Consider the following 15,006-nt stretch of genomic DNA (forward strand, 5'->3'; position numbering starts at 1 on the left):
ATTAAGGTATTTTTAGTTCTTTTAAGTTTTGTCAGTTTTTTTTCCTTAACTTAGAAAGGGCATTGACCCTTTAAACGGCCTTATGATCGCGCAAGGTGCATAGTTTTTAAGCAAAGTGAGACCTCCATACAAGGGACAGTAACTCCAAAAAAAAAAACAAAGAAATCGTGAATTCTAATTTTCAGCCGCAGCCCAGGAAAGCGCTTTCGTGGATCCCTGCCGGAAAATGGAAAGAAATATGTAAGTGAAATTTTCCTTTGTTTTACCTTCATTGCTTTCGTATCCATTATTGAGAGTTCCCTGTAATGTGCGTGAGGCCTAACTTATAAAATAGAGAAAAACAAGTGCACCTGACGGTCATAAAAGTCCCGTACAGTTTTGAAGAGTAAATATAAAAGTAATTTAAATGAATATATTTGGCATGTACATATTCTGCCAACCAGAGACCTTAAGTCAATTTGTCGAATAGTTTATTTTGGATTTTTGAATTATTTTTTTTGTTAAATTGGCGCTTACAAATTTATATTACGTCCTAAAGTTAATAGTTAACTTTTGTAACATGATAGTTAGTACATTTTTTTATTGTTTTAAATTTAAATAAAAACCTTATAATGTTTTAAAGAAAGCCCCATTTTGATCTCCGCTAAGGAACCCCTTCCCTAACATCTTCTAGGGGCCATCATATTATTATGAAAGGAAACCATGGCCAAGGTTGGGTGGGCACAAAAAGGAGCCGCAAAATCAGCAGCGGATCCACCCGATTGACCCCGAGATAGTGTTGTCCAAGAAAAGTGTTGTGTTCTTGGTTCGTCTTGCACGTTTTTTATTATAATAAGCCCGTAGGCCTCGGGATATGGCACTCTAACATCACCCCCCTTCTCTGACGAGCCAGTAGCCGGAAAATCATACGTGCGGCCATATCCGAGCACCCCAAAATCTCGCCTACAAACGGTTACCCATTAAATCTTTTATATATAGAAGATATCTATAAATGTATAAATACATAATATCGTACATAAAAATATGATACGTTACGCTCACAGCCTACTTACTTTTATTCATTACTATAAGTGGAGTATAGTTCGGTGGAGTATAATTCGCGCTGTCGAACGGGACAAAAAGTATCCTATGTCCTTCTCCTGGCTCTAAGCTACCTCCCTACCAATTTTCACTCAAATCTGTTCTTCCGTTCTTGATTTATAAGTGGTGTAACATATAACACGACTTTCTTTTATATATATAGAAGATTTTATGTACGATATTATGTATTTATACATTTATAGATATCTATATATATTTTATCATAGGATAAAAAGTATCCTATGTCCGTCTCCTGGCTCTAAGCTACCTCCCTACCAATTTTCAGCCAAATCTGTTCTGCCGTTCTTGAGTTATAAGTAGATAACTCATATAGATAAATACCTTAAATGTCGGATTAAAACCTCCTTCTTCGATAATGTCTGCCCCAAATGACGTCATTTGGAAACAACTATTGTATTTTCGAGTATTTGCAAGAAAGTGGCGTGATTCTTGTGTTTCGCCGCAAAGCAATGAATACAATGGCTCATGTGGCGGAGTCAACACTGGCAATTTCACTTTACCATTAACGCAGCATAATCCAGGCGTTTCTCCGGAAAACTTTAATGCACCACAATACTCGCAAACAACGTCCATTTGCCCAATGCAAACGCTAGGATGCAAGCTGTAATCATTGCTGCAATCGTATCGAAACGCAGCTCGATTCAAATCAGCTAAATAACTTGTTCTGCGTCGCAAATTATCTATTTGTTGACTTCTGTTGTTCGCTCGAAGATTCGGCATTGCCAACCGAGCTGTTTTACGGGCTGCTTCACTTTGCTCTCGTGATTGAGAAGCACGAAGTCGAGCCATACTACTGCGGCGCTGTTCACGTGCAATTTCTTGTTCTTCTTCAGTCCTTTCATTTGCAGTATTTTGTATTCTTCTTGCATTACGGCTTTGTCGGGAAAGATTCGATCGTCTTGGTCGCGGCATTATTAATTAAACATCCGAATCAAATCGATTGCTGCAGAACGCGACTGCCTAACTCTCAATCGTGTTCGCTCAAGCCTAGCTGCTGACATTTTGACATTTGACATTTTCATTTGACATTTTCTTGTGCATCTTTCGATTGTGATTCACGTAACTGCGCCATGCTTACACGCGCCTTTTCATAACCTTTATACATCTAGATAAATGTATAAATACATAATATCGGTCATAAAATTATGATACGTTGATACGTCACAGACTACTTACTTTTATTCATTACTATAAGTGGAGTATAGTTCGGTGGAGTATATTTCGCGCTGTCGAACGGGACAAAAAGTATCCTTTGTCCTTCTAATGGCTTTAAGCTACCTCCCTACCAATTTTCACTCAAATCTGTTCTTCCGTTCTTGATTTATAAGTGGTGTAACATATAACACGACTTTCTTTTATATATACAGATTTCACTTTACCATTAACGCAGCATAATCCATCTGCGTTCGGTATAGTTCGGTGAAGTATAATTCGCGCTGTCGAACAGGACAAAAAGTATCCTATGTCCTTCTCCTGGCTCTAAGCTACCTCCCTACCAATTTTCACTGAAATCTGTTCTGCCGTTCTAGAGTTATAAGTCGTGTAACATAAAACACGACTTTCTTTTATATACAGTTGATATATACAGTATACATATAGAGTATTCTTTTATATATATAGATTTAATAGAAATATTTTTAATATTGATTTCTTACAAATATCAATAGAGAGTGCAGAGGCTCTGGTGGTACTTCAAGTTGAAGCAATTTCACTTTCCCGGAAGCGCAACACAATCCTTTTGGTTCGTAGTTAAGAGGTTATATACCTTTTTTTTCTTCAACAAAACGAAAAATTTTTTTTTGCTGAATCCTAAAGTATATCCCCTAGAGAATATTTTCCCAAAGTTTCATGGAGATCCTTATAATAGTTCGATAGGAAAACAGCGTTTTGAGGCGCGGTTCGTCACGGCTGCGGACAGCGTCAAGCTACTTTGAATGCGATTATCTCAAAGTCGTGTTTTTCCAAAAGTGCCTTCGCTGTGACCACGATTACACAAGAACTATTTGATCGATCTTCTTTAATTTTTTTTTTAAATTATTCGTAATGATTGTGCCGAGTTCGTGAACGATTCAGCTTTTTTGTGTCCATTTTAATTTCGCAGATAAAAATTTTTTAATAAAATTTTTAGAACTGAAAACATCAATTTTTTTGAAAAATGTTTACGGTATGCAGAAAAAACCAAATATTCTTGAAAATAATCGTTCACGAACTGGATATAATATTATACTAATAACAAATTTTTGGTTTTTTGATTTTGGTTGACCTGCTGGACTTCTATCGTGGTCACCGCAAGTCGCTATAAAAAAAAAGGGTTCCGACAGAATTGCCATAACTTTGTAAATTGCCATAACTGAAATAACTTCAGTGTCATAAAATAATTGCTACACACCTAAAATAAAAATCCAAAGTTCCCTCAATTTTTTCGCTCAAAAAGGTATATAACCCCTTAAATTTGAGAGCCTGACTTTGAATTTGACTTCGTTTCTGACATTTTGACATTTGACATTTTCTTCTTAGCTGTCTGCCTAAATAAAAAAGTATGGGCCAGGGAGGAACGCTGTCGAACGGGACAAAAAGTATCCTATGTCCTTCTCCTGGCTCTAAGCTACCTCCCTACCAATTTTCACTCAAATCTGTTCTTCCGTTCTTGATTTATAAGTGGTGTAACATAAAACACGACTTTCTTTTATATATATAGATTGCTATATACAGTATACATATACAGTATTCTTTTATATATATAGATTTAATAGAAATAGTTTTAATATTGATTTCTTACAAATATCAATAGAGAGTGCAGAGGCTCTGGTGGTGCTTCAAGTTGAGGCAATTTCACTTTCCCGGAAGCGCAACACAATCCTTTTGGTTCGTTATTGAATTTGAGAGCCTGACTTTGAATTTGACTTCGTTTCTAACTGACATTTTGACATTTGACATTTTCATTTGACATTTTATTCTTAGCTGTCTGCCTAAATAAAAAAGTATGGGCCAGGGAGGAACGCTGTCGAACGGGACAAAAAGTAGCCTATGGCCTTCTCCTGGCTCTAAGCTACCTCCCTACCAATTTTCACTCAAATCTGTTCTTCCGTTCTTGATTTATAAGTGGTGTAACATAAAACACGACTTTCTTTTATATATATAGATAGATTGCTATCTACAGTATACATATACAATAGAATAGTTTTAATATTGATTTCTTACAAATATCAATAGAGAGTGCAGAGGCTCTGGTGGTGCTTCAAGTTAAGGCAATTTCACTTTCCCGGAAGCGCAACACAATCCTTTTGGTTCGTTGTTAAATTTGAGAGCCTGACTTTGAATTTGACTTCGTTTCTAACTGACATTTTGACATTTGACATTTTCTTCTTAGCTGACTGCCTAAATAAAAAAGTATGGGCCAGGGAGGAACGCTGTCGAACGGGACAAAAAGTATCCTATGTCCTTCTCCTGGCTCTAAGCTACCTCCCTACCAATTTTCACTCAAATCTGTTCTTCCGTTCTTGATTTATAAGTGGTGTAACATAAAACACGACTTTCTTTTATATACAGTTGCTATATACAGTATACATATACAGTATTCTTTTATATATATAGATTTAATAGAAATAGTTTTAATATTGATTTCTTACAAATATCAATAGAGAGTGCAGAGGCTCTGGTGGTGCTTCAAGTTGAGGCAATTTCACTTTCCCGGAAGCGCAACACAATCCTTTTGGTTCGTTGTTAAATTTGAGAGCCTGACTTTGAATTTGACTTCGTTTCTAACTGACATTTTGACATTTGACATTTTCTTCTTAGCTGTCTGCCTAAATAAAAAAGTATGGGCCAGGGAGGAACGCTGTCGAACGGGACAAAAAGTATCCTATGTCCTTCTCCTGGCTCTAAGCTACCTCCCTACCAATTTTCACTCAAATCTGTTCTTCCGTTCTTGATTTATAAGTGGTGTAACATAAAACACGACTTTCTTTTATATATATAGATAGATTGCTATATACAGTATACATATACAGTATTCTTTTATATATATAGATTTAATAGAAATAGTTTTAATATTGATTTCTTACAAATATCAATAGAGAGTGCAGAGGCTCTGGTGGTGCTTCAAGTTGAGGCAATTTCACTTTCCCGGAAGCGCAACACAATCCTTTTGGTTCGTTGTTAAATTTGAGAGCCTGACTTTGAATTTGACTTCGTTTCTAACTGACATTTTGACATTTGACATTTTCTTCTTAGCTGTCTGCCTAAATAAAAAAGTATGGGCCAGGGAGGAACGCTGTCGAACGGGACAAAAAGTATCCTATGTCCTTCTCCTGGCTCTAAGCTACCTCCCTACCAATTTTCACTCAAATCTGTTCTTCCGTTCTTGATTTATAAGTGGTGTAACATAAAACACGACTTTCTTTTATATATATAGATTGCTATATACAGTATACATATACAGTATTCTTTTATATATATAGATTTAATAGAAATAGTTTTAATATTGATTTCTTACAAATATCAATAGAGAGTGCAGAGGCTCTGGTGGTGCTTCAAGTTGAGGCAATTTCACTTTCCCGGAAGCGCAACACAATCCTTTTGGTTCGTTGTTAAATTTGAGAGCCTGACTTTGAATTTGACTTCGTTTCTAACTGACATTTTGACATTTGACATTTTCATTTGACATTTTCTTCTTAGCTGTCTGCCTAAATAAAAAAGTATGGGCCAGGGAGGAACGCTGTCGAACGGGACAAAAAGTATCCTATGTCCTTCTCCTGGCTCTAAGCTACCTCCCTACCAATTTTCACTCAAATCTGTTCTTCCTGCAATCATTCTTGCAATCGTATCGAAACGCTGGTCGATAACATAAGCTAAACTACTTGTTCTGCGTTGCAAATATATATAGACTTCTGTTGTTCGCTCGACGATTCTGCATTGCCAACCGAGCTGTTTCACGGGCTGCTTCACTTTGCTCTCGTGATTGAGAAGCACGAAGTTCGAGCCATACTATTGCGGCGCTGTTCACGTGCAATTTCTTGTTCTTCTTCAGTCCTTTCATTTGCAGTATTTTGTATTCTTCTTGCATTACGGCTTTGTCGGGAAAGATTCGATCGTCTTGGTCGCGGCATTATTAATTAAACATCCGAATCAAATCGATTGCTGCAGAACGCGACTGCCTAACTCTCAATCGTGTTCGCTCAAGCCTAGCTGCTGACATTTTGACATTTGACATTTTCATTTGACATTTTCTTGTGCATCTTTCGATTGTGATTCACGTAACTGCGCCATGCTTACACGCGCCTTTTTATTAACTTTATACATCTAGATAAATGTATAAATACATAATATCGTACATAAAAATATGATACGTTACGCTCACAGCCTACTTACTTTTATTCATTACTATAAGTGGAGTATAGTTCGGTGGAGTATAATTCGCGCTGTCGAACGGGACAAAAAGTATCCTATGTCCTTCTCCTGGCTCTAAGCTACCTCCCTACCAATTTTCACTCAAATCTGTTCTTCCGTTCTTGATTTATAAGTGGTGTAACATAAAACACGACTTTCTTTTATATACAGTTGCTATATACAGTATACATATACAGTATTCTTTTATATATATAGATTTAATAGAAATAGTTTTAATATTGATTTCTTACAAATATCAATAGAGAGTGCAGAGGCTCTGGTGGTGCTTCAAGTTGAGGCAATTTCACTTTCCCGGAAGCGCAACACAATCCTTTTGGTTCGTTGTTAAATTTGAGAGCCTGACTTTGAATTTGACTTCGTTTCTGACATTTTGACATTTGACATTTTCATTTGACATTTTCTTCTTAGCTGTCTGCCTAAATAAAAAAGTATGGGCCAGGGAGGAACGCTGTCGAACGGGACAAAAAGTATCCTATGTCCTTCTCCTGGCTCTAAGCTACCTCCCTACCAATTTTCACTCAAATCTGTTCTTCCGTTCTTGATTTATAAGTGGTGTAACATAAAACACGACTTTCTTTTATATATATAGACTAGCAGTACCCTGCCACGTTTCGCTGTGGCATATTGTTGTTGCACGCATAAAAAATAAGTCAAACAAAAAAGAATAATTTTCAAATTAATTAAATTCTGTAATACTTGTGGGTATACAATATTCTTTGTTTCTCCTCCTTAATCATTCATTATTATTTCTGTATTTTAGTATATAGGTTGCTCTTCACTCAAGCACCTTGTGATACACGACATTTTTTTTTTATTATCAGGCGCAAAAACAAACAACGCAGATGGTTTTCCGACCCGTGAACATGCCACGTATAATTGACCATGGGAAAAACATGAATGTTCTAGATTTAAACCACAAACTTTTAAGGATTGGGCTTGTGATTTGTTGATTGTCATGGCAAATGCAAGACGTATCGGAAATTGAAGTCTTTTAAATTCAAACGGCATATCGGTTGGGATCATCGGGATCCTCGGAATTAGAACTTCCTCACCTTTGAATTTTCCTATCATTATCGTAGCGTAAATTACATTGTTCATCAATTTACTAACCACCAAACGCGTACCGTTGCACAGTTTTGGTTGGTTTATGTTTCGAAGCATGATTACTACGGAGCCAACCTTTAGGCGTAAATTGTGCGGTGGTAAGCCAGGCACGTCCAAAGAGTTTAAAAATTCAATTGGATAGTTGGTGGCTTCATCTTCATTTGTGACGCAGTCAATAGATTTGAATGAATGCATTGTTCCAATGATCTTATTTTGAATTATGTAGTTCAGGTCATCTACATCTTTATTCTTAGCCGCTAAAATTGCTCGCTCACTCAACCATTCATTATTTTTGTAGTTAGAAATAATATTTGGAAATACATTGTTGATAAGTTCGTCTTTTGATGAGACAAAATTACAAAAATTATTTGGAAATGATATTAATCCGCTCGATTCATCGACAGGTACTTGACCATTACCGATAGTCAGAAATTGCTCCGAGAAATCTTCAGCAGATGTATCATTAAGCAATGTAACTCTCATGTTTGTTATCAGCTGCAGTTTCTTCACATAGCGCCATAGATTTGACGATTTGAGGCAAGCGTTTATTTCGTCGGCAGCCGCAGATCTTGGAATTACTGGCAACTTCACTTTATCATTAACGCAGCATAATCCAGGCGTTTCTCCGGAAAACTTTAATGCACCACAATACTCGCAAACAACGTCCATTTGCCCAATGCAAACGCTAGGATGCAAGCTGTAATCATTGCTGCAATCGTATCGAAACGCAGCTCGATTCAAATCAGCTAAAATTTTTCGTCGCAAATTAAAATCTATTTGAGAAGCACGAAGTCGAGCCTTACTATTGCGGCTCTGTTCACGTGCAATTTCTCGTTCTTCTTCAGTCCTTTCATATGCAGTATTTTGTATTCTTCTTGCATTACGGCTTTGTCGGGAAAGATTCGATCGTCTTGGTCGCGGCATTATTAATTAAACTTCACTTCACTTCAATCCACTTGTTAATTATTTATTTAATAGAAATAGTTTTAATATTGATTTCTTACAAATATCAATAGAGAGTGCAGAGGCTCTAGTGGTGCTTCAAGTTGAGGCAATTTCACTTTCCCGGAATTTGAGAGCCTGACTATGAATTTGACTTCGTTTGTAACTGACATTTTGACATTTGACATTTTCTTCTTAGCTGTCTGCCTAAATAAAAAAGTATGGGCCAGGGAGGAACGCTGTCGAACGGGACAAAAAGTATCCTATGTCCTTCTCCTGGCTCTAAGCTACCTCCCTACCAATTTTCACTCAAATCTGTTCTTCCGTTCTTGATTTATAAGTGTTGTAACATAAAACACGTTGTTCTTTTATATATATAGACTAGCAGTACCCTGCCACGTTTCGCTGTGGCATATTGTTGTTGCACGCATAAAAAATAAGTCAAACAAAAAAGAATAATTTTCAAATTAATTAAATTCTGTAATACTTGTGGGTATACAATATTCTTTGTTTCTCCTCCTTAATCATTCATTATTATTTCTGTATTTTAGTATATAGGTTGCTCTTCACTCAAGCACCTTGTGATACACGACATTTTTTTTTTTATTATCAGGCGCAAAAACAAACAACGCAGATGGTTTTCCGACCCGTGAACATGCCACGTATAATTGACCATGGGAAAAACATGAATGTTCTAGATTTAAACCACAAACTTTTAAGGATTGGGCTTGTGATTTGTTGATTGTCATGGCAAATGCAAGACGTATCGGAAATTGAAGTCTTTTAAATTCAAACGGCATATCGGTTGGGATCATCGGGATCCTCGGAATTAGAACTTCCTCACCTTTGAATTTTCCTATCATTATCGTAGCGTAAATTACATTGTTCATCAATTTACTAACCACCAAACGCGTACCGTTGCACAGTTTTGGTTGGTTTATGTTTCGAAGCATGATTACTACGGAGCCAACCTTTAGGCGTAAATTGTGCGGTGGTAAGCCAGGCACGTCCAAAGAGTTTAAAAATTCAATTGGATAGTTGGTGGCTTCATCTTCATTTGTGACGCAGTCAATAGATTTGAATGAATGCATTGTTCCAATGATCTTATTTTGAATTATGTAGTTCAGGTCATCTACATCTTTATTCTTAGCCGCTAAAATTGCTCGCTCACTCAACCATTCATTATTTTTGTAGTTAGAAATAATATTTGGAAATACATTGTTGATAAGTTCGTCTTTTGATGAGACAAAATTACAAAAATTATTTGGAAATGATATTAATCCGCTCGATTCATCGACAGGTACTTGACCATTACCGATAGTCAGAAATTGCTCCGAGAAATCTTCAGCAGATGTATCATTAAGCAATGTAACTCTCATGTTTGTTATCAGCTGCAGTTTCTTCACATAGCGCCATAGATTTGACGATTTGAGGCAAGCGTTTATTTCGTCGGCAGCCGCAGATCTTGGAATTACTGGCAACTTCACTTTATCATTAACGCAGCATAATCCAGGCGTTTCTCCGGAAAACTTTAATGCACCACAATACTCGCAAACAACGTCCATTTGCCCAATGCAAACGCTAGGATGCAAGCTGTAATCATTGCTGCAATCGTATCGAAACGCAGCTCGATTCAAATCAGCTAAAATTTTTCGTCGCAAATTAAAATCTATTTGAGAAGCACGAAGTCGAGCCTTACTATTGCGGCTCTGTTCACGTGCAATTTCTCGTTCTTCTTCAGTCCTTTCATATGCAGTATTTTGTATTCTTCTTGCATTACGGCTTTGTCGGGAAAGATTCGATCGTCTTGGTCGCGGCATTATTAATTAAACTTCACTTCACTTCAATCCACTTGTTAATTATTTATTTAATAGAAATAGTTTTAATATTGATTTCTTACAAATATCAATAGAGAGTGCAGAGGCTCTAGTGGTGCTTCAAGTTGAGGCAATTTCACTTTCCCGGAAGCGCAACACAATCTTTTTGGTTCGTTGTTAAATTTGAGAGCCTGACTATGAATTTGACTTCGTTTGTAACTGACATTTTGACATTTGACATTTTCTTCTTAGCTGTCTGCCTAAATAAAAAAGTATGGGCCAGGGAGGAACGCTGTCGAACGGGACAAAAAGTATCCTATGTCCTTCTCCTGGCTCTAAGCTACCTCCCTACCAATTTTCACTCAAATCTGTTCTTCCGTTCTTGATTTATAAGTGTTGTAACATAAAACACGTTGTTCTTTTATATATATAGATTGCTATATACAGTATACATATACAGTATTCTTTTATATATATAGATTTAATAGAAATAGTTTTAATATTGATTTCTTACAAATATCAATAGAGAGTGCAGAGGCTCTGGTGGTGCTTCAAGTTGAGGCAATTTCACTTTCCCGGAAGCGCAACACAATCCTTTTGGTTCGTTGTTAAATTTGAGAGGGTCATGAGGGAGAGATCTTTACCACAGAATTTCATCCGGAGGGAGAGATGCTGCTATCCTCCGGGTTTGATAGGCAGATTCGTGAGTGAAATTTTGAGTCAGTTTTGTATATTCTTTTCATTCATTATTATTGTTTTGCAGACATCTGGCAGGTTTACGGTGACTGTGAGAATATAATGGCTCTATCCGGACACAGTGGCGCTGTAATGGAAGCCCATTTTACGCCGTATGGTTCGCATATATATTCTCCTGCTCGACGGACAAAACTCTAGCCATTTGGGACATTGTTACGGGTCAACGGCAGCGACGCTTCAAGGGTCACGGGAACTTTGTGAACAGTGTGCAGGGATCGCGACGAGGCCAACAGCTGCTGTGCTCAGGCAGTGATGATCGGACCATAAAGATCTGGGATGCGAGGAAGAAACACGCCGTCCATACCCTGGAGTCTCCCTTCCAGGTGACTGCAGTTTGTTTTGGTGACACCGGAGAACAAGTAATCACCGGAGGCATCGATAATGAACTGAAAATTTGGGATATTCGAAAGCAGGCGGTTCTGCATACTTTGAGAGGACATGCAGATACTGTTACCGGCATGGCGCTGTCGCCGGAAGGTGATTTCGTCCTTACCAATGCTATGGACAACACGCTGAGAGTGTGGGACGTGAGGCCCTATGCTCCTGGCGAGCGGTGTGTAAAGGTATTCCAGGGCCATCAGCACAACTTTGAGAAGAATCTGCTTCGCTGCGCTTGGTCACCGGGAAGCGACAAAATATCCTGCGGTTCGGCCGATCGGCATGTCTACATTTGGGATGTCAACACGAGGCGCATTCTATACAAGCTGCCAGGACATAATGGCAGTGTAAACGATGTGGATTTCAGTCCGAAAGAACCTTTAATTTTGTCTGGATCCAGCGATAAAACCTTGTATCTGGGCGAGATTGAGGACTGACCTATGGAGAAGCCAAGTCAAAGGATAGGCCCACTGCTGGAGACTCCAGTGGAATGACAAAATGGAGAAATCGAAGATTAGTTTTATGATCAAGATACAAATAAATAATTTTAATATAACCCTCCCCCCATATACACAATTGCGTCGTAAAAGACCAATCTATAAAGAGAGTCTTCCAGCGTAGCAGAATCGCGTCATAGTTCGCATTTATAATTGCAATTTCTGATAAGCGAGCATTGATTTTCCCAATGAGTAAGTTGAGAAAATAATTAAAAAAAACAATATGGTTACTTTTGAGAGGCGTTATATCACAAATAAGTTTTATTTTGGATCAATGAGTTAAATAAGTTATATCGTTCGTTGCTGCGGTGGTTGGAGATGATTCGTTTTGTTTTATTGCTCTTCGTGGCTTATACTGGCAGCGCCCTTGTCGAGGCCGAAACGCTGGTCTTGAACAATTGCCCAAAGAACTTGAGACCGTAGCTCCACCCGGAACCATACCCAGTACCATAAACAGTAATGCTATTATTTGCGCCACAGCAAACAGAACTGTGAATGCGGTGCTTTTGGCCACCAAGGCACAATACAGGGTTAACAACAGGCAGGAACTGTACGATATGGAAGTCAGGAGTCTCGGCTTTGAGAACATCTGTCGCAGAAAGGCTCCGAATCCGGACAAAAAGCAAAAGCTTAGTATAAAGAAGAGACTGCCCAGGGTGTAGAGCAAGGCAAACTTTCGGGCTTTCAAGATAAGAACGGGAATGTATAGAGTCGATAGGGATATGCAGAGTCCTCCCATTCCCAAACAGGCCACAAAACCCACAATTCTCTGCAGTCGCGACTGAAATATAAACGAAAATGGATTATAAATAAATTATTTAGGGTTTAGGACTCAATGTAATCCTACCAGTTTGGGACAACAGGAGTCCTGGGTGTCCTTTAGCCAGCTATTGGCCTCCGGCTCCGTGTTTTTGGAAAATAGTCCCAGACTTGGGACCTTCAACTGTGGCAGCTTCACATTGAAGCTCTTCTGATCACTCTGCAGCAATAAATATTCATCCAAATCGGACTTTAAACTACTCATGGCTAAAGTAGTTTTTCACAACTTTTTCTTAAAAATAATAATTTTCTTATTTATCGTGTGTCGTGTCAGAAACAAAACAAAACATGCGGAAAGGTACTAACGCCTGCGTGTCGCCAGCGATGCCAACCTGCTTTTAGACATAGTAGGTTGGTTTTCCGTTGTTATCGGTTATTGTTATCACCTTTCGCGCCCAATTTTTAATCGTTTTCAAGTTTATTCCAAACCAAGAAGGCTTTGCATTCGATTTTCTGGCCAAAATGTGGGGTATATAAGGGGCACAAGCATTTCTTTTCAATCAGTCGGAGCTCAGCCGCTCAAGGAGCCACAACTATTTTATTTTTTGTATTCTTTTTATTTTTTTCTTTTCGACTTCTCTGATATTTATTTATTTTCTCATTTTAAATTAAACAATTAACGATGAACATTTCATTGTCGAATCAACGGCCTTCTGATTTTCATTTATTTTCGTCTATATTTAATTTTTTTTATTTTTCAACCATATGGGTGATCTGGAGACGATGATCTCGACGATGATATGGATCTTATACATATATTTATTTTTATTTTATTCCATTTTTTATTTTACATTTTATTAAAAATGATAAATGACTGTGGTCTTTTCCAATCTCCAACGTTTAAAACACCCCCTTCTCTTATTTATCCTTTTTTTGCTTTTTATTTATTTTATTACATATTTTATAATTTTTTTATTTTACATCTTCGGGACCTTGGTCTCCTCATTTTGTTCTTCATTTTGTCGAGCTTGCCCAACATCATCTTCTTTTTTTTATTTTTAAATTCGTTTTTTTCCATTTTAATTCGTTGATTTTTTAATTTTACATTTTATCAAAAATAATAAAACACTGTGGTCTATTCCAATCTCCAACGTTTGAGACACCTCCTTCTCTTTTAACCATATATCTAACGAAATAAAATAGCCGTTAAATTCAAGGGTTCCAAACGCACTTAATATGGCCATTAATTATTTATTTATCTTTTTTTATTTTATTTTCTTTTTATTTATTTTATTATATATTTTATAATTTTTTTATTTTTCATCTTCGGGACCTTCGTCGCCTCATTTTGTTCTTCATTTTGTCCAGCTTGCCCATCATCATCTTATTTTTTGTTTAGTTTTCAATTCGTTTTTTTCCATTTTAATTCGTTGATTTTTTAATTTTACATTTTATTAAAAATAATAAAAGACTTTGGACTTTTCCAATCTCCGACGTTTAAGACACCCCCTGCTCTTATTTATCCTTTGTTAATTTTATATCCTTGCCGAGGATATATTTTGTCCTTTTTTTTATATATATATTTTTTTTTTTTTTACCATTTATTTAACTAAATAAAACAATTACCGATTCACTCTCTTCAATTGGCCCATAGCCGTTGTACTCCAGGGTGGCGAAAGCACTCAAGAGGGTCATCAATTAATTCCAAATTAATCTTTCAACAATTAATTTTATATAATAATAATGTGGTGTTATTATAAACACTTCTCGACTTCTCTGATATTTATTTATTTTCTTATTTTAAATTAAACTATATTTCATATATAACTATTTTTAACAATTTTTTCCCAATAATATTTTTATATAAAAAAAAAAAAAAAACTTTTTGCTGCCCGACTTCTCTGATATTTATTTATTTTCTTATTTTAAATTAAATTATAAACAATGAACAACTTTTTTCCAATCGGTTTCACTTTTATCTTATTTTTTTATTTCTTTTTTTATTTTATTTTCTCTTTATTTATTTTCTTATATATTTTATAATTTTTTTATTTTTTATCTTCGGGATCTTCTTTGGGACCTCATCTTGTTCATCTTGCCCTTCATCACCTTATTTTTTTTTTTAGTTTTCAATTCGTTTTTTTCATTTTAATTCATTAATTTTTTAATTTTATATTTTATATTTTTTTTTTATTTTAATTTTTATATTTTTTTTATTTCTTTTTTATTTTATTTTATTTTTT

The 15,006-nt window shown here is 36.4% G+C and overlaps 2 pseudogenes; one reads left to right on the top strand and one right to left on the bottom strand.

The window, feature by feature from the left end:
* The first annotated feature begins 6,442 nt into the window (after positions 1–6,442).
* Positions 6,443–12,075, top strand: LOC122321871 (U5 small nuclear ribonucleoprotein 40 kDa protein-like; annotated as a pseudogene).
* Positions 12,076–12,231: 156 nt separating this feature from the next.
* LOC138927685 (vesicle transport protein SFT2C-like) lies at positions 12,232–13,142 on the bottom strand (annotated as a pseudogene).
* Positions 13,143–15,006: the final 1,864 nt, after the last annotated feature.

The sequence above is a fragment of the Drosophila bipectinata genome, unplaced genomic scaffold (genome assembly GCF_030179905.1).
Source record: "Drosophila bipectinata strain 14024-0381.07 unplaced genomic scaffold, DbipHiC1v2 scaffold_56, whole genome shotgun sequence".
NCBI classification, from domain to species: Eukaryota; Metazoa; Arthropoda; class Insecta; order Diptera; family Drosophilidae; genus Drosophila; species Drosophila bipectinata.